Genomic DNA, 27,121 nt, shown 5'->3' on the forward strand with positions numbered 1-27,121 from the left:
GTTGAGACCGGAAGGCTGTAAAGAGCCCAGCTGGAAGATGAGATGCTGTTCCTCCAGTTTGCGTTGAGCTTCACTGGAACATTGCAGCAGGCTAAGGACAGACACGTGGGTATGAGAGCAGGATCGTGTGTTAAAATGGCAAGCGAGCAGAAGGTCAGGGCCCTGATTGCGCACAGACATTGCTGTAACGTCAAAGCTGCTGTCAGTTTAAACACAGCAAAATTCGACAAACAGCAGAGAATTAAATGATCATATCATCCTTTTGTTTAATGAGGTTGGTTTCAAAATAAATATTGGCTTAAAAGGGGAAAAGCTGCTCAGGGAAAATTAAATATTTAGTCAGTGCAGTCTTGAGGCTTAGTGTCTTTATACACTTAAGGGAAAAAAAATCATTTTCTATCTTCTTTGATGCTTTTAATTTATCACCTGAAACAATTTTAACATCACCACTGTTAGTCCCGTACCTACTATACTGCATTGTCAAAGTACCCTCTGCAGACAACAACCAAAGATTATAGAACCATAGAATCCATAGAGTGCAGGAGGAGGCCATTCGGCCCATCGAGTTTTCACTGACCACATTACCGCCCAGGCCCTATTCCCGTAACCCCACATATTTACCCCACTAATCCCCTGACACTAAGGGGCAATTTAACATGGCCAATCAACCCAACCCGCACATCTTTGCAGTGTGGGAGGAAACCGGAGCACCCGGAGGAAACCCACGCAGACACGGGGAGAATGAGCAAACTCCATACAGACAGTGACCCAAGCCGGGAATCGAACCTGGGTCCCTGGCACTGTGAGGCAGCAGTGCTAACCACTGTGCCACCGTGCCACCCACGATGGACAGTGTTTTGTACATTTCAAGCAGAGATTTTGGCAAGTTCGACCCTAATTTCTTGCTGCAACATTTTATGTCTGCACAAATTCTCTGGTAAATGTGGGTTGTTCAAGGAATTATTGCCTTTGCTCTGCATCGACTGCCTGTTTTGTATATCCTATCATGTTTAAACTGAAGCGTTTGTCTGGAGGTAGCAGCAAATGGGTTGAAAACCCAAGCTGAAAGCCGTATTTAAAATAAACATTGGCCTTCAGCATTCCTGCAGTCATCCAGTTAACAACCATCAATCATCCTGAGATGCTATTGTGGTCCAAAAGCCTGGGCAATGGTTATTTAAATAACTAATGTCTCTGTCCATAGCTGTGGGCTAGGGAGGAGAAAAAAGTCACCATCACTATCCAATGCCACTTGGACTCCAGGAATGTGGATGGAATAGATCAATGTCCTGTCAACATTCACTATTAAAGCTCACAGAGGAGGAATGGCCTCATGAGTGAGACAATATAAAGTATCTGGCCCCTATGAAACTGTATCCTAACAATGAGTTGATGGTTTCAGGAAAAGAGGAGAAATGTTAGCAGTTGCAAGTCACTCTGTCAGGAAATACTTCCAGGCTGGACAGAGCACATTACGATAATGGAGAAAAAAGTCCATGGAATTACACACAGACCCCCAAGTTGTATATTTTAAAATGGACACAAACCCTGAAGATGGTTGGGAATGCACAGTTAGCCACTGACAGGACAGCTGCAGGTATTTCATGAAGGGTCAACGGAACCCCTCCCTGTTTCCAGACAAGGTACTCAAGGGCGACTAGCGAGGGGCAATAAATGTTGGTCTAGATAGTGATGCCCACATCCCGCAAATTAATTTTAAAATTCATCCAAAGATAGATTACTATCTCCAGTAAAGACAAAGGAACATTACGGCCATCATCAAGACCACCCCAGGTGTAATTGCATCCTTAGACTGGCTACTAGATTCCAGCTAACATACACTAAGAAGAGGATTAAAAGCTTGACAATAGAGCTGCCCTGTGCTTACATTCTGCCTGGTGTGTGTGCGATGCGTGCGTGTGCACGTGCATGTGCGCATGCGTGCTTTCATGTATATGTGGCGCATGCATGCGGCACGTGCATGTGTCAAAAAAAGTTTTCAACACTGATGGTGTGTGAGACAATTCTGAAGCAATGCCCCTGAAAAAAAAAGTTACCTTTGCAGGAACATCTAAAACTCTCTCTCTGACCGTGAAAGTCAACTGGCCAGCAAAAAAACTATCACAGCTGAAAACAAAAACTTCCTGCTCTGCCCAAGACCACAAAAAACTACAAAGGGTCGCAAACGAAGCCCAGTCCATCACTGAAACCAGTCTCCCATCCATTGACTCTGTCCACACTTCCCGCAGCCTCGGAAAAGCAGCCAGCATAATTAAGGACCCCACGCACCCTGGACATACTCTCTTCCACCTTTTTCTGTCGGGAAAAAGATACAAAAGTCTGAGGTCACGTACCGACTGTCTCAAGAACAGCTTCTTCCCTGCTGCCATCAGACTTTAGAATGGACCTACCTCGCATTAAGTTGATCTTTCTCTACACCCTAGCTAAGACTCAATGAATCAAATATTGCCAGCAGAAGCCAACTATACTGGAATTGATATGTAATGACTGCAATGCTTCTTCATCTACTCCTCACAATTCAAGGACTATTCCATGTAACTTGTTACTTATATTTACTTACAATTGAATTCAATTCTCACTTATAATCCGTATGAATATAGGTGCACGGGTTTTACTGTTTCTTCTTACCTTTTTAGTTAATAAACTTACTCTATCTTAACTCAAGAAAACCTGGTTAAGTCGGCTCCTCTTTAAACTTAACTATTGGGTCTGGAAAAACTATCCAAGGGAAAGGAAACCTTGTTAGATTAAGCATCATTGCTACCAGCAGAGGGTGGGTTGAATAAAGACAGAGAGCTAGTCATCCCTCCTCACCTGGGTTTGTAACAAATTGGGGGTATCCCAGACGGACAGTAACAAATTGGGGGTATCCCAGACAGACAGTGACAAAATGAGGGGTCTTACCAAGACCAACAACTTTTGAAGCACCTCACCTGGGGACTGATTGTAACAAGCTTAATTAGTGCAGATAAAAACTCCTCCACTTTATTTGAACAATATATCCAGCCACCAATATGCTTTTCGATATTTCTCTGTTTTCCAGACCAGCCCTCTTTTAAATTTTCAGAGTGAGATTGCCAATTTAGCCCCTAATTCGAAGCAATTTTGAACCCTCGAGGAGTCCAATTGACAATTTCCCAACCCCATTTCACAAAGGACTCTTGCATCCTTTGAGAACTAAACCACATTTTTAAACATCTCTGCTTTTGCAATTTAAAAAGATATTAAACTTGACTAACTGAAAGTAAACTATGAATGAATCCTTTAAGGATGTGGGTTTCTGCTCAACAACTGGTCAATTATAATGCCTTGGCAGTACTTGACACAAAAAATATGAATGTGCTTTCTGTAAGTGAAGAAATTGAATCTTTAGAGGGGCCGGCTAAGCACAGAATAGTCAGCAGGATCAGGGTAAAAGACTTGAATCAATTTGCTGAGGCTACCTGTCCAACCAACATCTGTCAGGTTTGATGCTTCTATCCTATGTCCTACTTTGCCTCACATGCTTGCTTCACACGCTCTACATGTCCCTCCATTGTAATAGTAGACTGCGAAAGGCTCATCAGATGAATCTTTTGAGCCAATTATTTCCCCTCTCAAGATCTTAATGCTTGGTAAACAGCAGGCCCAAGTCTTGAATATTAACCTCATACAACAAAAACAGAAAATGCTGGAAAATCTCAGCAGGTCTGACAACATTTGTGGAGAGAGAATCGAGCCCAACGTTTCGAGTCTGGATGACCCTTCATCAGAGACCTCATGTTTAGGGAGTTTCTTCAGATCGGGTTGGCACGGCGGCACAGTGTTTAGCACTGTGCCGGGGACATGGGTTCAATTCCAGCCTTGGGTCACTGTCTGTGTGGAGTCTGCACATTCTCCCTGTGTCTGTGTGGGTTTTCTCCAGGTGCTCCGGTTTCCTCGCACAGTCCAAAAATGTGCAGATCAGGTGGACTGGCCATGCTAAATCATCCCATAGTGCCCCAAGATGTGTAGGTTCAGGGGATGAGTGGGGTAAATACACAGGGATAGGCCTGGGTGAGATGCTCTGCAGGAGAATCAGTGCAGACGCGATGGGCCAAATGGCCTGCTTCTGCACTGTAGGGATTCTATATTATGATCTCTTAGATAAGTTTATTGCTAAACAGTGGCTCTATCTGCCCTTTCAGATGGGTGCAAATGATCCTGTGGCAATGCCTCAACATAGAGCCAAGGATTTATCCCCCGTTAGGAAGCCAATATTTATCCCTCACCCAAAAAAATGCCCATATTATATGTTCTTTATTAGTTTGCTGTTTGAGGAAACTTACTGTGAACAAATTGGCTGTCATGTTTCTTACAATTGTGGCTACTTTGCAAAACCAGTTAATTGGTTCTAAAATACTTTGGGACATCCCGAGGTTCTGAAGCACATTATATAAATATCATTTATTTCTTCATTGCTCCCGACTGGGTTGCAAGAGAATGCTTGTTGTCTGATAATTAATTTGTTATGGCAAGTAATTTGTCTTTGTTCGGATCCTGGCATTTCTGCTGCCTCTGGGACCTTCTATGAAATCTTGTAGTACTCGATACCAGCTTGTGTTCTATAGAGGAAGTGTAGAGATTCACAGAACTAGTGGCACCGCATCCTTGTCCTTCTAGCGGTAGTCCTCTCCTTCCCAATCATCTAATTTCACATCGTAGCCCTTTCCAATATCCCCTTCTCAAACAATGATGAGGCAGAGTACAGGAAAGAGATAGAGAATCTGGTGAAATGATGTGATGACAATCTCTACCTCAATGTCAGTAATACAAAGGAGATAGTCATCGACTTCAGAAAACAGTGGAGGACATGCTCCTGTCTACATCAATGGGGATGAAATGGAAATGGTTGACAGCTTCAAGTTGAGGTGTTCAGATCACCAACAAACTGTTCTTGTCCCTCCACGCCGATGCCATAGTTAAGAAAGCCCTCCAATGCCTCTACTTTCTCAGGAGGCTAAGGAAATTTGACATGTCCACTACGACTCTCTCCAATTTTTACAGGTGCACCATAAAAAACATTCTTTCTGGTTGTATCACAGCTTGGTATGGCTCCTGCTTTGACCTCAAGATCTCAAGAAATTAAAAAGAGTTGTGAATGTAGCCCAGTCTATCACGCAAACCAACCTCCCATCCGTAGACTCTGTCTACACTTCCCGCTGCCTCGGAAAAGCAGCCAGCATAATCAAGGACCCCATGCACCCTGGACATTCTCTCTTCCACCTTCTTCCATCTGGAAAATGATACAAAAGTCCGAGATCACGTACCAACTGACTGAAGAACAGCTTTTTTCCTGCTGCCATCAGACTTTTGAATGTACCTACCTTATATTAAGTTGATTTTTCTCTACATCCTATCTGTAACTGCAACACTATTTTCTGCACCGTCTGCTTTCCTTCTCCCCATGTACTCTATGAACAGAATGTTTTTGTCTGTATAGCGCACAAGAAACAATATTTTCACTTTATACTAGAACATGTAACAATAAGGAATCAAATCAAATCATCTTGATTTTTAAACATTCACAGCAGCGATGGATTATTCAATCCATCATGTGTGTGCTGATAATCTATAGCTAACCCTGTTGTCCCACTCTCTCCACAGCCTTGCATCTTCCTTTGCTCAAACATTTATCCAATTTTCCTCTAAAATATGTCTCTAACTCAATCATTCCCTGAGACATACAGGAACAGGAGTAGAGCAATCAGTCCCTCAACTTCGAAGTATAAGTAACATCCATGCCACACAAGCGCTGGGCCACGTCCAACAAGAGAGAATCCAACCATCTCTACTTGACATTCAATGGCAATACCATCACTGAATCCCCCATTAGCAACATCCTGGGGGTTACCATTGATCAGAACTGAACTAGACTAGCCTTGTAAATACTGCGGCTACAAGTGGCAGGTCGGAGGCTGGGAACCCTGCAGTAAGTAAAGCACCTCCTGATTCCCCAAAGCCGATTCATCCACAAAGCACAAGTCAGGACTGTGATGGAATACTCTCCACTTGCCTGGATGAGTGCAGCTCCAACAACACTCTAGAAACTTGACACCATCCAGGACACTGCAGCCTGCTTGATTGCTACCCCTTCCCTAAACATTCATTCCCACCACCACCTACGTACAGTGGCAGCAGTGTGTGCCATCTACAAGATGCACAGCAGGAATTCACCAAGAATTCCTTAGACAGTACCTTCCAAACCCACGATGACTACCATCTGTAAGGACAGGAGCAACAGATATACGTGAACACCACCACCTGGAAGTACCCTCCAAGTCACTCACCATCCTAACTTAGAAATATATCGCCGTTCCTTCACAGTCGCTGGGTCAACATCCTGGAATTCCCACCCTAACAGCACTGTGGGTGTACCTACACCTCAGGGACTGCAGTGGCTCAAGCCAACAGTTCATCATCACCTGCTCAACGGCAATTAGGAAATGTGGCAATAAATGCCATAGTCGGTGATGCCCACATCCATAGAACCCCTACAGTGCAGAAAGAGGTCATTCAGCCCATCGAATGTGCACCGACACTCCAAAAGAGCATCCCACCCAGGCCCTCCCCTCTGTCCTATCCCTGTAAACCTGTGGTGGATTGGCCATTTACCATGGCCAATCCACCAAAACATACATATCTTTGGACATGAGGGGTCAATTTATCATGGCCAATCCACCTAATGCACACATCTTTGGACTTTGAGAGGAAACCGGAGCACCCGGAGGAAACCCACACGGACACAGGGAGAATGTGCAAACTCCACACAGACAGTGACCCAAGGCTGGAATCGAGCCCAGGAACCATGAATGAATTTTAAAAATTAAGCAAGCTTCAAAGCTTCAAAGAAAGCCACCCATTTTCCAGCACAAATATGTACTCACCAGCATCAAATGACTCACATGGATTCCTCAGATTACAGCAACAATTCACATTTATATAGCACCTTTAACAACACATTCTAAGGTGTGTTGTCACAGGGGTGCAATCAAACAGATTTGACACTGGGTCACATAAGGGGATATTAGGCCAGGTGTCCATAAGTCTGAGGTAGCTTTTAAAGGGAGTGTCTTAAACATAGAAAGAGGTAGAGAGGGAATTCCAAGGCTTAGACTGCAAAAGTGGAGCAATTAAAATTGGAGATGCATAAGAGGCCAAAATTGGAGCAGCGCAGAGATCCTGGAGGCTTGTAGGATGGTAGGAGATTACAGAGGTAGGGAATGCCAAGACCATTGAAGGGTTTGGAAACCAGAACAGCACTACAAGAGCAATTTAGAAACATAGAAAGAAACATAGAAAAACTACAGCTCAAAACAGGTCCTTCGGCCCCGCAAGTTGTGCCGAACATATCCTTACCTTCTAGGCCTACCTATAACCCTCCATCCTATTAAGTCCCATGTACTCATCCAGGAGTCTCTTAAAAGACCCTATTGAGTTTGCCTCCACCACCACTGACGGCAGCCGATTCCACTCGCCCACCACCCTCTGTGTGAAAAACTTCCCCCTAACATTTCCCCTGTACCTACCCCCCAGCACCTTAAACCTGTGTCCTCCCGTAGCAGCCATTTCCACCCTGGGAAAAAGCCTCTGAGAGTCCACCCGATCTATGCCTCTCAACATCTTATATACCTCTATTAGGTCTCCTCTCATCCTACATCTCTCCAAGGAGAAAAGACCGAGCTCCCTCAGCCTATCCTCATAAGACATGCCACTTAATCCAGGCAACATCCTTGCAAATCTCCTCTGCACCCTTTCAATCTTTTCCACATCCCTCCTGTAATGAGGCGACCAGAACTGAGCACAGTACTCCAAGTGGGGTCTGACGAGGGTCTTATATAGCTATGTTTTTAAGCCGGGAATCGAACCCGGGTCCCTGGCGCTGTGAGGCAGCAGTGCTAACCATTGTGCCACCATGCAGCAAGCTCTCACTGAAAGATAATCAATTTTAGCGATTTTAATTGAAGGACAAATATTGGATGAGACAATGGGTGGGATTTTCAGTGCGCTGCCACAGTGTGTTTCGCAGCAATGGAGGCGTCCTGCCATTAGCCGGATCCCACCACTGTCAACACTGGCCCTTTAGAAATGAAATCCTCTAACATAGAAACTAGGAGAAGGAGTAGGCCATTCAGCCCTTCGAGCCTGCTCCAGCATTCATTATGATTATGGCTAATTATCTTATGGGTAAAGATGGTTACTCGTTGCCACTGTTGATGAATGGCAGAAGTAACTGCCGGGACCTTTCAAGCACATCCAAGGAATGTGGTTATTTTACAATCAGTGGTCAATAAATAAACAGCCCCTGGGCCTGCATGTCACGGGACTGTTCCTTAATGATTGAAAGGCAAACAATGGTAAGAGTTAAAACACGCATCATGTCCTGACCCTAATCTATAACCAGAAACAAGATCTGCTGCTTTAATTCCAGCACCTCCCAGTTCCTACTATAATCGTGCTACAACATGCTAGGCTGGTGTGTCCACGCCCTTTAATAGCAAAGCACTCCAACATAAATATCCTGTTTCTGAGTAGTGTCCATTGAAGAATGAACTCAACTCTCTGATGCAGACTTGTGCAGCCCTGCAGGATATCGAGACAGTAAGGAGTGAACTGAGTAACGCGAGACGCATTGCGCGGATCAACAAAAATAGCTCAGGAGATGCTAAATCCCCAAACCCCTTGACTGGACTAGACCTACTGGGACAACACATGACTCAAATGGAAGAAAATCTGATTTACATATCAGTAACATCCAGAAACCCTCTAGAGGGGGTGGGACGAAGGAGGCTCAGCTGCCACATGGAACACATAAATTCACCAGAAAGGCAAACTGAAAAGATTGGCTTCTGATCTCCTCAGAGGCTTAAAATTAAGCAGCAACGCTCATCTAAATCCACACTCTTCCCCCCGCACCCAAAGGATCCCTATAGTGCAGAAGGCCATTTGGCCCCTTGAGTCTGCACTGACAACAATCCCATCCAGGCCCTATCCCCGTAACCCCATGTATTTACCCTGCTAATCCCCCTGACACTAAGGGTCAATTTAGTATGGCCAATCCACCTAACCCCCACATCTTTGGAGTGTGGGAGGAAACCAGAGGAAACCCACTTAGACATAGGGAGAAAGTGCAAACTCCATACAGACAGTCACCCAAAGCTGGAATTGAACCCGGGTCCCTGGCGCTGAGGCAGCAGTGCCAACCACTGTGCCATCTTGCCGCCCTTACAAAGAAATAAATGACAAAAAGTGGAGTCAGAAACCTGATGTTAAAGCAGCGAGGCTACATCAATGGTTCAGAACAGCAAACTTCAGCAAAAAAAAACTAAACATTTGCAGATCGAAGATCCAAACCCATGACCACTTCCATCACGAAGGGCAAGGGCAGCAGATACATGGGAACACCACCACCTGCAAGTTCCCTTCCAAGCCACTCACCATCCTGACTTGGAGATATATATTGCAGTCTCTGGATCAAAATCCTGGAATTCCCTCCCCAACGGCATTGTGGGTCAACGCTGACCAGCCAGCGTCACCCATGTTCCATGATTTTTTTAAAAAGATGCTGCAAATCTGAAACACTCAGCAGGTTGGCTCACCTTTGTGGAGAGAGAAACAGAGTTCACCTTTTAGGTCAACGACCCTTCATCAGCAAACTTCATGGTGGCTGCCATGTTGGGTGCAAATGATGTGTAAAGTTGATGGATGGGATTTACTCATCCCCCCACCCCTGCTGAAGAACACAAGTACATAAGAATATAAGAAACAGTAGCAGGAGCAGGCCATCAGGCCCCTCGAGTCTGCTCCGTCATTCAATAAGATCATGGCTGATCTTTTCGTGGACTCAGCTCCACTTACCCACCTGCTCACCATAACCCTTAATTCCTTTACGATTCAAAGGATTATCTATCCTTGCCTTAAAAACATTCATTGAGGTAGCCTCAATTGCTTCACTGGACAGGGAATTCCACAGATTCACAACATTTTGGGTGAAGAAGTTTCTCCTCAACTCAGTCCTAAACCTGTTCGCCCTTATTCTGAGGCCATGCCCCCGAGTTCTAGCTTCATCTGCCAGTGAAAACAACTTCCCTGCTTCTATCTTATCTATTCCCTTCATAATCTTATATGCTTCTATAAGATCTCCCCTCATTTTTCTGAATTCCGATGAGTATAGTCCCAGTCTACTCAGTCTCTCCTCATAAGTCAACCCTCTCAACTCCGGAATCAACCAGTGAATCTCCTCTGCACCTTCTCCAGTAACAGTATATCCTTTCTCAAGCTTCCTGGGAACTCACGGCAGGGGTGGAAATCAATATCAGCAGAACTGGAAGATCCTGTTGACAGGAAAATCCTGCCCAACGTTTTGAAGGAATTTTCGTTTTTGCCAAGAGGACGCTATTATTTCAGGAAACTGACTGCGCATTGTTCAAAAAAAATACTATGTACTGGGTTTCACAAATACTTCCACTGAAAACCTCTTTACTTAGGAAGAAAACATAAAACATACAAGCTCCCTGGTGACTTCTTAAAAACAAAGAGGGCACTACGTAACAGCACAGTTACACTCTTCTCTCCAGTGTTTCTTGGTGTATAACTGCTGAGGTGTTTAAGAATGGAATCAACCTGTCATCCATCACAAGTTTTTATTCACATGCACATTTGCTTCAAGTCTTCTTCAGCAAAATTCTTCATTTCTCTTCGAACAACAGCCTAACAGCGTTTCTAAGTATTTCAGTTGTCTTAGGGGAAATTCTTATTTGAGAAGTGGCAAAATGAAAATACATATTTGGAAGTAATGGCTTGCGATTGCTAATAGAATGATTTATCTGCTGACGTTAGTTTCTGCAAGCCAGCACGTAAAAATAACAGCCAACAGTGTTCTCCATCATCACAACTTTTAAAAAATTAATTTGTGGGACATGGGCGTCGCTCTCACCCTTCCTTCTCTATGAACGGTATGCTTTGTCTGTATAGTGCGCGAGAAACAATACTTTTCACTGTATACTAATCCATGTGACAATAATAAATCAACTCAAATATTGCCCATCCCTAATTGTCCGAGGGCAGTTGAGAATCAACCACGTTGCTGTGGCTCTGGAATCACATGTAGTAAGAAGTCTAACAACACCAGGTTAAAGTCCAACAGGGGTTTATTTGGTAGCAAATGCCACTAGCTTTCAGAGCGCTGCCCCTTCGTCAGGTGGAGTGGGAGATGTGCTCACAAACAGGGCGTACCCACTCCACCTGACGAAGGGGCAGCGCTCCGAAAGCTAGTGGCATTTGCTACCAAATAAACCTGTTGGACTTTAACCTGGTGTTGTTAGACTTCTTACTGTGTTTACCCCAGTCCAACGCCGGCATCTCCACATCATCACATGTAGGCCAGACCAGCTAAGGATGACAGATTTCCCTCCCTAAGGACATTAGTGAACCAGATGGCTTTTTCTGGCCATGGTTTCATGGTCATCAGTGGATTCTTAATTCCAGATATTTTTTCTTGAATTCAAATTCCACCAGCTGCTATGGTGGGATTTGAACCCGGGTCCCCAGAGCATTAGCTGGGTTTCTGAATTAATAGTCAAGCAATAATATCACTAGGCCATGGCCTCTCCAACTGTGAAACAAACAACAACCTCACGCATTCACACAAGTGCAGTTAAAACTAGAAATGCAAACATTTCTATCTGTCATTTCCTCCTCCTCCAGAGGGTGTGGTGTCATTAACATCCTCATGGTTGGAAATCTGAGAAGCACTTGATTTTACATGAATTTCTATTTTTCATGCCATTAATCTTATTGTGAAGAACCTTGAAAATGTTAGGCCTTCTTGAAAGAGGTTTAAATGGGTTTTATAATCATGTACTAAGTCACAGTTACTGATGAACAAGCTCTCTGGCCCTGAAAACAAGTGCTAATTTTATAATTGCATAATCTTTAGTATTTTTAAAGCTCGTCATATTTTAGCTTCTACCTTAATCCCATCTATATAAAAACATAAGCACTAGGAGCAGGAGTAGGCCATCTGACCCCTCGAGCCTGCTCCGCCATTCAATAATATCACGGCTGATGTTTTTGTGGACTCGGCTCCACTTACCCACCCGCTCGCCATAACCCTTAATTCCTTTACTGTTCAAAAATTTATCTATCTTTGCCTTAAAAACATTCAATGAGGTAGCCCCAACTGCTTCACTGGGCAGGGAATTCCACAGATTTGGGTGAAGAAGTTCCTCCTCAACTCAGTCCTAAATCTGTTCTTCATTGCATTCATTTTACGAAGAACACAAAGTAAAGGAAAAATCAGTGTTTTCTTACTTCCTGGTTCGCTGCCTGAGAATTCTACTGTGTGATTGGCTGCTTAGCATGCTTGGTGATATTTCCTGTAGCGAGTGGCGGAAGGAAACTAACCTCGTGAACGGTGAAATGCACATCATAGAAATCACTGGATCTCCGTGGACAGCTTTCTTTGGTGTCAGCAGCGAGAACTTGGCCAATGAATGCAAAATCCTGGTTAAGTGTATATCTACTCGTTTTCCTGCATACTCTTTTACAAATGAAACATGCACAAAATAATAAGCGGACTAAATAAAGAAATGCAGCAGACATTTGATAGAGAATTGTCAAGTCAACTTGCTCAGAGTTTGTTCATAGCGAATCAACGGCAAGACCACAGAAACACATTTGTCTGTATTTTCCTACATTACAACAGTGAATACACAAACAAAATATTTCATTGGCTTGGCTCTGTGGCCTCGAAAGGTGCTATATAAATACAATTTTTTGTTGTACCAACAAAGTGCAAGAAAGCCTTTGCTTGATTCAAATACAATGCAATAATAAAATTCCTAAATAAGGATGTGAAGCGCGCTATCAAACACGAGGCTAGATGCTCGGGAAATAAAAGGCTTTTATTTACTGTAATGAAGCAGCCAATAATTATATACACGATCCCAGACTGAAGGGGTCCCAGCCAGAGCAGGGACTTTTATACCTCTCCCAGGAGGCGGAGCCCGACTGGGATGTACCACACCACTCCAGTACAAAGGTGTAACAACCCCACCCCAACAGCAACAAGTAGCACAACCCAACAGTAACATATGTACATCCTTGTAGTACTGGCCAGACCCTGGCTCAGTACTATCCAGTGGGAACCAACGATGGTTCACCACAGGATGTTCTTGCTATAAAGGGAGTGCAGCGAAGGTTTAACAAGCTGATTCCTGGGATGGCAGGACTGTCATGTGAGGAGTGACAAAGCCGGTTAGGATTATATTCATTGGAGTTTAGAAGAGTGAGAGGGGATCTCATGTGAACTTATAAAATTCTAATAGGGTTAGACAGGGTAGATACAGAAAGAATGTTCCCAATGGTGGGGGAGTCCAGAACTTGGGGGCATAGTTTGAGGATAAGGGATAAACCTTTTAGGACTGAGGTGAGGAGAAATTTCTTCACCCAGAGAGTGGTGAATGTGTGGAATTCACTACCATAGGAAGCAGTTGAGTCCAAAATATTGAGAGATTTCAAGAAGCAATTAGATATCGCCCTTGGGACTAAAGGAATATGGGGGGGAAGGTGGGATCAGGGGACTGAATTTGATAATCAGCCATGATCATAATGAATGGCGGAGCAGAAGCGAAGGGCCGAATTGCCTACTCCTATTTTCTATATCGTCACCCAGGGTCTTAAGATCTTTTGCAAAGGACTGATATTTTTGCAAAATTCTTTGGGTCACTGCCTGTCCAGCTTTTAATCAGACGGGCTAGTTCCAAATATTTTTTTTAAAAAGTATAAAGTGGATGAATATCGCTTTTATAATCTTATAATGCAATAGATCAGACTGAAGGAAGTGCAGCTTTTGCACAAGCAGGGGAGTTCCACTTTACCCCCGGGTTGTAAGTAGCAGTCTCCAGATGATTCATCCTCCTCCACTCCAGGAGACGTCTGGGCAATGCAGCGGGGAGTGGGGGGGACCTGTCAACCTGGCGCCTCGCACCCCCTGCCACTTCACGTTCCTATGATGTCACTCAGGGTCTTAAAATCCTGAGGCGTCTCTGTGTCCTGTTTTCCAAAGTCATGTTTTCTTAAGAAACTGAAAAGTGCGCAGCATCTGGGGAGTTATGTTCAAAACAGAGACCGAGGAACAAACGACCTTGCACACGATGTGCCTTTCACATCCTCAGGACATTCCAAAGCGTTTTACAGCCAAGTAATCACTTTTGAAGTATAGTTAGTGTTTTGTAAGAAAATGTGGCGGCTTGGTAAAGTCACACAAACAGCAATAAGATGAACAAAGATCACTCGGCTTTGATGGTGTTGATTGAGCAGTAGTGTGTGTGTTTATTTCCTATTTCTCCCAATAGTTTTCGCCACCAATGCAGCAACTCTTTAGGAATACAAAAACAATACTCAAATGTCAACCGGGATGCGTGCTCAGGATATACCTTTTATTATTCTTTCATTTGGTTTCCATCGCTCCCAAGCTCGGCCATTTCAGAGGGCATTCAGGAGCCAACCACACTGCTGTGCCCGGAATCACACAGAATCATAGAATCCCTACAGTGCAGAAGCAGGCCATTCAGCCCATCGAGCCTGAACTGACTGACAATCCCACCCAGGCCCTTTCCCTCCAACACCACTGACATCAAGGGGCAATTTAGCATGGCCAATCCACCAAACCTGCACAGCTTTGGATTGTGGGGGGAAACCGGAGCACCCAGAGGAAACCCACTTACAGGGAGAATGTGCAAACTCCACACAGACGTTCACCCGAGGCCAGAATTGACCCGGGTCCCTGGTGCTGTGAAGTAGCAGTGCTAACCACTATGCCACCGTGCCGATGGGGGCAGAAAAGCGAGTTTTAGGTACCAAACAGAACTCTCTCACGCAGCATCATCTGATTGAATAGCTGTGGATCGGCACTGTACTCAAGAGACATTTCACGGGTCTGAAATGGCCGAGCTTGGGAGCGATGGAAACCAAATGAAAGAATAATAAAAGGTATATCCTGAGCACGCATCCCGGTTGACATTTGAGTATTGTTTTTGTATTCCTAAAGAGTTGCTGCATTGGTGGTGAAAACTATTGGGAGAAATAGGAAATAAACACACACACTACTGCTCAATCAACACCATCAAAGCCGAGTGATCTTTGTTCATCTTATTGCTGTTTGTGTGACTTTACCAAGCCGCCACATTTTCCTGTGGGCAATCTCTCTCTCCCGTAATGCAGACTAACGCATTTAAACCTGGGTGACTTGGGCGTTGGAAGCACTGGACCAGAATATATCTGGAGAAGGAGCAGGGGAGGGGAAAGGTCTGGATGTACTTTGGTCCTGGCGGCTCTGAGAAATGGCAGCTCTGGGTTTGTTTTCTCGTTGCCTTGCTGTGTTATAATAGTTGATTACATAGTATCGCAATGTATTTACAGCACTGAAACAGACTATTCAGCCTAACAAGTCCATGCCGGTGTTCACGTTCCAGATAAGGCCAGATATCTCCCATCTGTCACTGCTGTAATGAAGGAAAGAATGCACAAAGGGCTTCGACATTGCCATTGATTTGTTCTGAACAAATTATTAAAAAAACTTAAATGTAACAACTGCACCTTTTTATGCAACCCCATTTATACTAGAATATGTAGATAGAGTCAGAGGAAGAGGGGTGGGAGTATTCATTTGCAGGAAGTTCAGTATAAACTGGACATTGTTTCCCTCAACACCATTGATCTTGTGGTTGCCGTCCTAAGAGACAGCAAACACAGAGGGTTGCCAACACTGCATGGAAACAATCCTGGAGGTTTCATATCTGATCTCCTCCTTCCAACTGGTCCACCCTGTGATCCCCTGATTGGAGTGACCATTCTCACACTGCCATGCCTGCACTAACCAAATGGACAAGAAGTAGACTGTCTCTCATCCAATTGGACAATATTTGAAGCTAATCAAACATTTTTCTTTCGCAACTCCAACCTTATTATAACCAATAAACACAAGTGTTAAGATAAATGATCTTTAAAATCCTTTTAATATTTCTTCTCTTGCTTTTTAAAAAATTCATTCACGGGCGTCGCTGGCTGGCCAGCATTTATTGCCCATCCCTAGTTGCCCTTGGAGGGCAGTTGAGAGTCAACAATTGCCATGTGGTTCTGGAGTCACATGTAGGCCAGACCAAGTAAGGACAGCAGGTTTCCTTCCCTAAAGAACATTAGTGAACCAGATGAGTTTTTCCGACAATTGACAATGGTTTCATGGTCATCGGCAGATTCTTGATTCCTCCAGATTTTTTCAAATTGAATTCAAGTTCCTCCATCTGCTGTGGTGGGATTCCAACCCAGGTCCCCAAAACATTAGCTGAATTTCTGGGTTAATAGACTGGCAATAATACGCGCCCCCCCCCCCTGCCCCGCCCAGCATTCTGCATGGACCGCTCTCTCTGGAACACCCTGGTCCACTCCTCCATCACACCCAACACTTTGCCCCCTGCTCACGGCTTCTTCCCATGCAATCATAGAAGATGCAACACCTGCCCCTTTACCTCCTCCCCACTCACCGTCCGAGGCCCTAAACACCCCTTTCAGGTGAAGCAGCGCTTCACATGCATCTCCTGATCTATTGCATTCGCTGCTCCCAATGCGGTCTACTCTACACCAGAGAGACCAAACGTAGACTGGGTGACCGCTTTGCTGAACATCTTCGGTCCGTCCGGAAGCAGGACCCATTCCTTCCTGCCGCTTGCCACGTCAACACACCACCCTGCTCTCCTGTCCACATGTCCATCCTTGGCCTTTTGCAATGTTCTAGCGAACCCCAACACAAACTGGGGGAACAGGACCTCATCTTCTGATTGGACACCTTACAGCCTGCTGGACTGAACATTTGAGTTCAACAACCTCAAAGGATAAACTCTTCCCTCCACCTTCACCCCATTCCCATTTATTTTATTCTATTTCATTTCATCTCATTCATCCTTTCTACCATCCCTTTTTTCACTTCTATTTTTCCCACTTCTCCATCCCAGCTCTCCTCCTTTCCACCCCACCCCCCTCTCCCCCCTTCAATGCAACTGCCACGTTCCTCAGGCAGTCCTTTAACAATCTGTACCTCTGTTCTGCCATTCTCGCATTCTGATCACTTAATGGACACTCTTAGCACCTTCTCAGCCTTCTATATCCTCATTGGCATTTCCTTTGACCCCTCCCACTCCCTTCTCCCCACCCCCCAACCCCAATAGTATAAATCTCTGCTGATTCTCTTTGCTGTCAGCTCTGATGAAGGGTCCTCTAGACTCGAAACGTTGGCTCCATTCTCTCCCCATAGATCAGTGGTTCCCAAAGGGTGCGGCGCGCCACACTGGTGCGGCGAGAGAGGGTGGCAAGTGTGGCGGGAAGATTCAAGGACAATCAAAGAAACATTTAAACATGGATTAGATATTTTTCCAAAGTGATTGTTTTATACTTTCTGGATGTCCCATGATCATATTATAAAGTAGTTGTGTTCTATGTTATGAATCAAGCACTGCTAGGAGTTGTTTTTTTTAAATGTATTTCTTATCAATAAAAAATTCGGTGTGGCGCGAGCAAATTTTTATTCCGAAAGTGCGGCCCAGTGAAAAAAGTTTGGGAACCACTGCCATAGATGCTGTTGGACCTGCTGAGATTTTCCACCATTTTCTGTTTTTGTTTCAGATTCCAGCATCCGCAGTATTTTGCATTTATCTATGTACACACATGATTTCCATCAGTACAAATAACTAATTTTCAATGAGGCAATGAGACACTATGACTCCAACTCTGCTCACAGGGAAGAACAATATAGCCACTCAATGTCTGAGTAATGCAGATTGCAACATCACATTGAATGCAGGGAAAGTTGTGGGAAAAAAAAACCTGACCCAAAAAACCCCCAGAAATCACTTTCTGATCTTACCTGGAACTGCGTATTGGGACATTGCAATTGTTCTCAGTCTCAAGGTCAAGTTAAGAAAATAAGTATATTCAGTCCAGATGGTTCGCAATTACTGAACAACTGCTGAAAAATACAACTCAGTGAAAAATATTGGACTCAACTGCAGTGTTTGTTCTGACAGCCAAGTTTGATAGCCAAGTTCCGCACACATGAGGACGGCCTCAACCGGGATCTTGGGCTCATGTCACACTACCTGTAGACCCCCACCATTTGGCCTGGGCTTGTAAAATCCTACTTACTGTCCTGGCTTGAGACAAGTCACACCTCTTTAACCTGTCATTATCCCTCTCTCCACTCGCATTGTCTGTACCTGTAATTTCACAGTAACTTCATTGCAGTATTAATGTAAGCCTTACTTGTGACTAATAAGTAAACTTCAAACTTTAACTTTTTAAAGACTTGATTACCTGTAAAGACTCGCATCCCAACCATTATCTTGCTATTGAGTCTGTGATTACACATGCCCTGTTTGTGAAGCAACTCTCCTCTCACCTGAAGGAGCAGTGCCACAAAAGCTCGTGATACCAAATAAACCTGTTGGACTTTAACCTGGCGTAGAGAGACTTCTTACTCTGACTACAAACACACACAAACTTTTCTGTTAATATTTGGCGGGGGGGGGGGGGGTGTGTGGCGAAGGTAGAAATTAAAACCTAACCCAGGGCGTCACGGTGGCACAGTGGTTAGCACTGCTGCCTCACAGCACCACGGACCTGTGTTCAATTCCGGCCTTGGGTCACTGTGTGTGTGTGGAGTTTGCACATTCTCCCCATGTCTGCATGGGTTTATTCCGGGTGCTCAGGTTTCCTCCCACACTCCAAAAGACGTGCAGGTTCGATGGATTGGACATGCTGAATTGTTCCTTGGTGTCAGGGGAATTAGCAGAGTAAATACGTGTGGTTACAAGATAATGGTTGGAATGCGAGTCTTAACAGGCAATCAAGTCTTCACAGATGCAGACAATGAGAGTGGAGAGAGGGTTAAGCACAGGTTAAAGAGATGTGAATTGTCTCCAGCCAGGACAGTTAGTGAGATCTTGCAAACCCAGGCAAGTCGTGGGGGTTACAGGGCTTGTGCAGGCTTGATGGGCCGAATGGCCTTCTTCTGCACTGTAGGGATTCTATGACTCCATCGAACAGTGTACCCACAGGACCAGATGGAATGCTGATACTTTGCTTCACAAAATAACAGCAGATCCTATTAGCCTCCTTGATGTGCAGCTGTGGTTAAATTGTGATGAAATGAAGACGGTGAGTTGGTAGTGATACTGGAGGATGAAGCATATTGCAGAACTAGATTCCAGCAGAAATCAGTGCTTAGGAAAGAAGGGGAGAATGGAAATAACTTTTGAAAGTTTTAATTGTGATTGATAGTCTTCCTCAGACAAATCATTTCCAGAATGCCCTGACACATACAGACATGGAACCCATCCATGAGGGAAAAGCGTCATACTGGTACACCTCCAGGCGACAGTTTAACACTAGAAATTACAGCATCTTTGTTGCCACGTTAACTATAAAATGTAAATCAAAATCAATTCCTGCACAATTTATTTTATTTCTTTGTGTCACAAGTACGCTTACATTAACACAGCAATGAAGTTACTGTGAAAATCCCCTAGTCACCACACTCCGGCGCCTGTTCGGGTAACACTGAGGGAGAATTTAGCATGGCCAACGCACCCTACCCAGCACGTCTTTCGGACTGTGGAAGGAAAACGGAGCACCTGGAGGAAACCCACGCAGACACGGGGAGAACGTGCAGTGACAGTGTCCCAAAGCCTGAATTGAACCCGGGTCCCTGGCGCTGTGAGGCAGCAGTGCTAACCACTGTGTCACCGTGACAAACTCTTTCGCCCTTTAGCATTATCTGTTACCCACTTGAATATGTGCAACTTTTGACCTTCACAGAATTAACAAAACCCATTTTGTTTTGCTTAGCTTTCCTCGAGGTCCCCTTACACCGACGCAGATGCTTCATGTGACTTCCAAAATGCTCATTGCGTAAAGAAATGACATATGGCGGAAGGGGCAAGTAATCCATAATAAGTCTAGCTGTTGTCCACAAAGCCCTGTCTTTGGATTAGTACCACAATGAAAGTGACTCCACAACAGGGAAGTAAACATTTCTCCTTGGCAAAGAATCTGGAGACCTTTTCCCTAGGCACCAATATAAATGCAAGTTTGTTGTTGTTGTAAATAAACTTCTTCCTAAACACAGCTCGCACGTTCTAGGTAAGGTAAAGTCACCATAGTCCCAGATGACCAAAAGTTGCTCTCCCTTTTGAAGGGGGAGAGCTGACTGGTGGTGATTTAATCTGAGGATCACCACACCTCAAGCAAGGGACATGATTGAGAAGGCACAGCCTCCATGAATAACCTCAGCCGGTACGGGAATTGAACCCACGCTGTTGGCCTTGCTCTGCATCACAAATCAATCATCCAGCCAACTGAGTTAAACCGACTGCCCAACTCTACAGGCTCCCTACAAACACAAAATTGAAAAAAAGTTGTATTACATAATTTCATCTACCTTGCAGAGTTGAGGAGGAATGCAAACTAAATGGGCCGAATGGTCTAATTCTGCTCCTATATATCTTATGAATGATGTACACTATGCAACTAGCCAAAGAGCAATACCCAACTGGTTGGCAATTAACCATCACGAGGATATCATTGTTGAGCCTCGAACCTAGCTTCAGCGCATACACCTTCCAGCAGTCTCAGCGAGTATTAGCTGGGATTGACAAATGTTAAATATTTTCATAGAATCCCTACAGTGCAGAAATAGGCCATTCAGCCCATTGAGTCTGCACCGACAACAATCCCACCCAGGCCCCATCACTGCAACCCCATTTTTACCCCATTAATCCCCTTGACAGTAAGGGGCAATTTAGCATGGCCAATCAACCTCACCTATACATTTTTGGAGTGTGGGAGGAAACCGGGCACCCAGAGGGAACCCACGCAGACATGGGGCGAATGTGCAGGCTCCACCCAAAACCAGAATTGAACCCAGATCCCTGGCGCTGAGAGGCAGCAGTGCTAATCACTGTGCCACCCTTACTCTCTTATGGACATGATTTGGAGATGCCGGCGTTGGATTGGGATGGGCACATTAAGAAGTCTCACAACATCGGGTTAAAGTCCAACAGATTTGTTTGGAATCACGAGCTTTCGGAACACTGCTCCTTCATCAGTGAGTGGCTCACCCACCTGATGGAGGAGCAGCGCTCCGAAAGCTCGTGATTCCAAACAAACCTGTTGGACTTTAATCTGGTATTGTGAGACTTCTTACTGTCTCTTATGGGCAGCAAGTAGTCTCGCAACACCAGGTTAAAGTCCAACAGGTTTATTTGGTAGCACGAACTTTCACAGCACTGCTCCTTCATCAGATGAGTGAAGAGTTCAATTCACAAACAGGGTATATATAGAGACAAACTCAATTCCAAGATAATGGTTGGAATGCGAGTCATAGAGGTTTACAGCATGGAAACAGGCCCTTCGGCCCAACTTGTCTTAACAGGTAATCAAGTCTGTACAGGTACAGACAATGTGAGTGGAGAGAGGGTTAAGCACAAGTTAAAGAGATGCGTATTGTCTCCAGCCAGGACAGTTAGTGAGATTTTGCAAACCCAGGCACGTCGTGGGGGTTACAGATAGTGTGACATGAACCCAAGGTCCCGGTTGAGGCCGTCCTCATGTGTGCGGAACCTGGCTATCAGTTTCTGCTCAGTGATTCGGTGTTGTTGTGTATCGTGAAGGCCGCCTTGTAGAACTCTCTTATGGACAAGCAGCACCGAAACCAATTATGAACACCCCCCTGCCCCCTCAGCCACCATCTTGACTGACATCCACTGCCTTCTGTAGAGACTTGAAGAGGTGACCTAGATAATATCTGATTCACTGAAATACACTGGCTTGCTGCATTGCCGGCTAAATCCCACGGAACTGCCTTAGAAAGAAGATGTCGAAATCTGGGAATGGTGGTATGTGCCTGATTACATCTTCCGACTGCAACCACTGACTCCAGCTTATTACAAGGTAACACATGTCAGACTATAGTACAGATCGTTTTCACTCTGAGTGCTGTTGTGTAATTAACCACGCAACATACCAGGTTATCAACAACAGATGGAACTCCTTCTTTCAAGATTCGGATTTTGTGTGCCTGCGACACTGCTTGGGGCTGCATTGCTCAACCCTTGTGGTTAAACAGAAGGGGTAAAAAAACACTTATACAGATACCATTCTGTGGACATCAGTACTGGTTAATACTAATGTGATGGATTCTCCCTCTGATTACCCTTTCCACGAACAGACTGACTCAGAGAACAAATCAGCATTTATAAACTGCATCCTCCACATATCCCAAGGCTTATTGCCAGTGATTGACATTTTAAGTGTAATCACTGCCACACTGTAAGCACTGCAGCCAGTTTGCATACAGCAAAATTCCTGAAACAAGCTTTGACGAAGGGTCATCTGGACTCGAAACGTCAGCTCTTTTCTCTCCTTACAGATGCTGCCAGACCCGCTGAGATTTTCCAGCATTTTCTCTTTTGGTTTCAGATTCCAGCATCCGCAGCAATTTGCTTTTATTCCTGAAACAAGAGTTGGTTTAGGCCAGAATTCTCCTGTCTCATTTGGCCCGTCAGCGAGGACGGGAGCATTTGGCACATGGCCAAATTTCCATTCACCGCAGCGGGACCGGAGAATCCCAGCCACGGGTGAGGTCAGAGAATTCCGGTCATAGCTTTTGGCAGTAAAAGGGTCAAGACACAGAAGAGCTTCCTGCTCATTGGACAATCTCATTCCATCTTTTATTTCCATCTGGGTGGAAGGGTTAATGATCACAAAAGTTTAAAATTCACCCAAGAAAATAAAAAACCAGAGGTCTTTATAAAAGTCTTCACAGACAAGCACCAAGGCCTTTAGTCTGAGAGAATTCATTAAATCAGATATCTGGGACTGGGGGGAGGAGTGATATCCACAGACACAATCTGGGACATGAATGATAATTTTTACAAGTTATGAATTAGGCCAGTTAACATGATTAAGTCTTAATACTGATTGCATATCATAATTAAGCAAGCATGAGGTGATTGTGATTGATTTTAATATCTGTATCTTATGAATGATGTAACTTTAATCAATAACTGTGAATGGATAGAGATGCTTCCTCTACCTTGATTGGCATATGCTAATTACTTGTAATTGAATGCGAAGCTATAACTGCGAGTGTATTCCTGAATCCTGGACTCTGGCTAGTTACCGGTTCTGACCTGTGACTTTCCAGGGTCCTCGCTATAAAGTTTGAATTAAAACAGCTGTTTAAGAGAACTCCGTGACTTGGTCTGATTATTTGAAGGGTAAAGTTGTGATCAAAAGGCGGAATATCAAAACCCGCAACACTGGTTATGTGGATGTGACCTCAGTTTTATTTTATTTTTTTAAACATGGCAACACTGTAGCACTCTCTCCAATTGCATGGTTCCTGCACCGAGAGAGATTGATCGCAATTTGTGATGTTTATCGGATTGCTCTTCATTCTGGTGGCCAAAGGCATTGTTGTATCCTATGTACAAAACCAATAGCATGACTTTCCTCCATTATACACCAATTCCTATTATCAACTACAAGGAGAATAATGGGAAATTCTATTGCATCCTTTTGGAGATCTTCCAACTGAGCATTAGAGATTTAACCATTGGTGAAGGTTCCTGGCAGGCATATTCCAATTACCAGCAAAGCCTGTCCACCATCTACAAGGCACAGTGCAATAGGATGCATCCCACTTGCCTGGATGAGCTCAGCTCCAACAACGCTCAACATCATCCGAGATAAAGCAGTTCACTTAACTGCTGGGCAGTGGCTGCTGTGTGCCCCAATAACAAGATTCCCTGTAGCAACTCGCCAAGGCCCCTTTGATACTACCTTCCAAATCCACAACATCTGCTAGCTGGAAGGACAAGGGCAGCAGATGCACGGGAACGGCACCACTAGCAAGTTTTACTCCAAGTCAAATACCATGCTGACTTTAAAGTTTATTTATTAGTGTCCCAAGTAGGCTTACATTAACACCGCAATAAAGTTACTGTGAAAATCCCCTAGTTGCCACACTCCGGCGCCTGTTCGGTTACACCGAGGGAGAATTTGGCATGACCAATGCACCGAACCAGCATGTCTTTCGGACTGTGGGGAGGAAACTGGAGCACCCGGAGGCAACCCCCACAGGCACGGGGAGAACGTGCAGACCCTGCACAGACAAGCTGGGAATCGAACCCAGGTCCCTGGCGTTGTGAGGGAGCAGTGCTAACCACTGTACCACGTGACTCGGAAAATATATCTCTGTTCCTTCACGGCCACTGGGTCAAAATTCTGGAGTACCATGTCTCGCAGCGCCGTCTGTGTACCTACGCCACATGGTTCGAGAAGGCAGCTCATTACCACCTTCTCAAAGGTAATTAGGAATGAACATTAACTGGTGGCCTCACCAGCAATGCACACTTCGCATGAGCAAATTTTAAAAAATCACTGTGGCCACAATCTAATTCCTCACCCTCAGAATGCCGGCATGGTGACCCAGTGGTTAGCTCTGCTGACTCACAGTGCCAGGGACCCAGGTTCAACTCTGGCCTCAGATCACTGAGTGTGTGTTTGCACATTCTCCTGGTGTCTGCATGGGTTTCCTCCCACAGTCCAAAGATGTGCGGGTTAGGTTGATTGGCCATGCTAAATTGCCCCTCGTGGCAGGGGATTAGCAGGGTAAATATGTGGGGTTACGGGGAGAGGGCCTGGATGGGATTGTGGTTGGTGCAGACTTAATGGGCTGAATGGCCTCCTTCTGCACTGTAGGGAATCTATCATTCTATCAAAATGTCTTTATACTGTACATATGGTCAGCTTGTGTTAATTTTCTAGGTTGGTTTATACGCACAGCCAGTGAATACACTGAAGTAAAGTTGTTGGATGAAGACAATCTGATAAATGCAGATTCAGTTGAAAGCAGATCATCCTGATTGATGACTTAATAAATCTGGCAAGGCAGTGTGACGCTCCTGCAGATTGCACAACATCTGGAATTCAGCAGCTGGCAGCACCCAAAACCTCAGGTCATCACGACCAGAAAAAAAAACTTGTGTGAAGAATTTTTTAAACAAATCAGATCCAAGATTAGCTTTTTCTAGTTTGAACTTGTGCTTCTGAGCTACGATTGTGTTTTGATTCAAAGTTCTGTTCGGGGTTTGCCTGTTCCACTCCATGTACCTATGAGACGCTCTCTCTGTAGCTTATTCCTTTCAAGGGGGTAAAAAAAAAAAGAAATCCCTTGACATTTTTCCTCATAACTCAGTCTTTAAATGCACAGGATCGGTGCTTGGGGCAACACGGTAACACAGTGGTTAGCACTGCTGCCTCACAGCGCCAGGGACCCGGGTTTGATTCCCGGTTTGGGTAACTGTCTGTGTGGAGTTTGCACGTTCTCCCCGTGTCTGTGTGGGTTTCCTCCGGGTGCTCTGGTTTCCTCCCATATTCTGAAAGACGTGCCGGTTAGGTGCATTGACAGGCGCCGGAGTGTGGCGACTAGGGGAGTTTACAGTAACTTCATTGCAGTGTTAATATAAGCCTTACTTGTGACTAATGAATAAACTTTAAATCAGATGAGTACCTTTCCTTCAATTCATGTCCAGAGCTTGGATATTTGAGTGAGTATTGAAGGTGCCATTGTGATGGCTGGGCGGCGCAGTTTGATTTGGCAAACCGAACTGTCATATACAATTGAGCATCCTAGTGACATAGGAACAGGAGTAGGCCATTCAGCCCATAGAGCCGACTCCACCATTTAATATGATCATGGCTGATCATCCACTTCAATGTCTTTTTCCCCACACTAATCCCATAGCCCTCTATGCAATTGGTATTTGGATATCTGTCAACAACTGCTTTAAACATACTCAATGACTCAGCTTCCATAGCCAAAGAGGATTCCAAAGATTCACAATGTTCCATGTAATAAAAAAATCTCCTCATCTTGGCCCTAAGTGGCTTCCCCCTTATTTTGAAATTGTTTTCTCTGGTTCTAGACTCCTCATGATGTAGAGATGCCGGCGTTGGACTGGGGTAGGCACAGTAAGAAGTCTCACAGGTTAAAGTCCAACAGATCTATTTGGTAGCACAAGCTTTCGGAGTGTCGCTCCTTCTTCAGATGAGTGAAGAGTTGTGTTCACAAAAAGGGCATACATAAACACAGACTCAATTTACAAGTTAATGGTTGGAATGCAAGTCTTTGTTGGTAATCAAGTCTTTACAGGTACAGACAATGTGAGTGGAGAGAGGGTTAAGCATAAGTTAAAGAGGTGTGAATTGTCTCCAACAGGACAGTTAGTGAGATTTTGCAAGCCCAGGCAAGTCGAGGGGGGGGTCACAGATAGTGCGACACGAACCCAAGATCCCAGCCGAGGCCGCCCCCATGGGCACGGAACCCAGCCACCAGTTTTCGCTCGGCGATTCTGCATTGTCATGTGTCATGAAGGCCGCCTTGGAGAACGCTTACCCGAAGATCAGAGGCTGAATGCCCGTGATTGCTGAAGTGTTCCCCGACAGGAAGGGGACACGCCTGCCTGGGGATTGTCGAGCAGTGTTCATTCATCCGTTGTTGTAGCGTCAGCAAGGTCTCGCCAATGTACCATGGCTCAGGACATCCTTTCCTGCAGCGTATCAGGTAGACAACATTGGCCGAGTCGCAAGAGTATGTACCGTGTACCTGGTGGATGGTGTTCTCACGTGAGATGATGGCATCCGTGTCGATGATCTGGCACGTCTTGCAGAGGTTGCTGTGGCAGAGTTGTGTGGTGTCATGGTCACTGTTCTCCTGAAAGCTGGGTAGTTTGCTGCAGACAATAATCTGTTTGGGGTATGATGTGGAGATGCCATAATTTGCCAACCCCTGTTTGGGGCTGTGCAGTTGTTTGAAGGCAAGAAGTGGGGGTGTGGCGATGGCCTTGGTGAGATGTTCGTCTTCATCGATGACATGTTGAAGGCTCCGGAGAAGATGTCGTAGCTTCTCCGCTCCGGGGAAGTACTGGACAATGAAGGGTACTCTGTCTGTCGTATCTCCTGTTTG

General features: G+C 44.9%; 1 protein-coding gene across 2 annotated transcripts in view; it reads right to left on the bottom strand.

Moving 5' to 3' along the window:
- The window catches only part of LOC144479509 (phospholipid phosphatase 2-like), a 129,691-nt gene that overhangs the window by 67,009 nt on the left and 35,561 nt on the right, over positions 1-27,121 (bottom strand). The window lies entirely within an intron of this gene.

The sequence above is a fragment of the Mustelus asterias genome, chromosome 26, assembly GCF_964213995.1.
Source record: "Mustelus asterias chromosome 26, sMusAst1.hap1.1, whole genome shotgun sequence".
In the NCBI taxonomy this organism is placed as follows: Eukaryota; Metazoa; Chordata; class Chondrichthyes; order Carcharhiniformes; family Triakidae; genus Mustelus; species Mustelus asterias.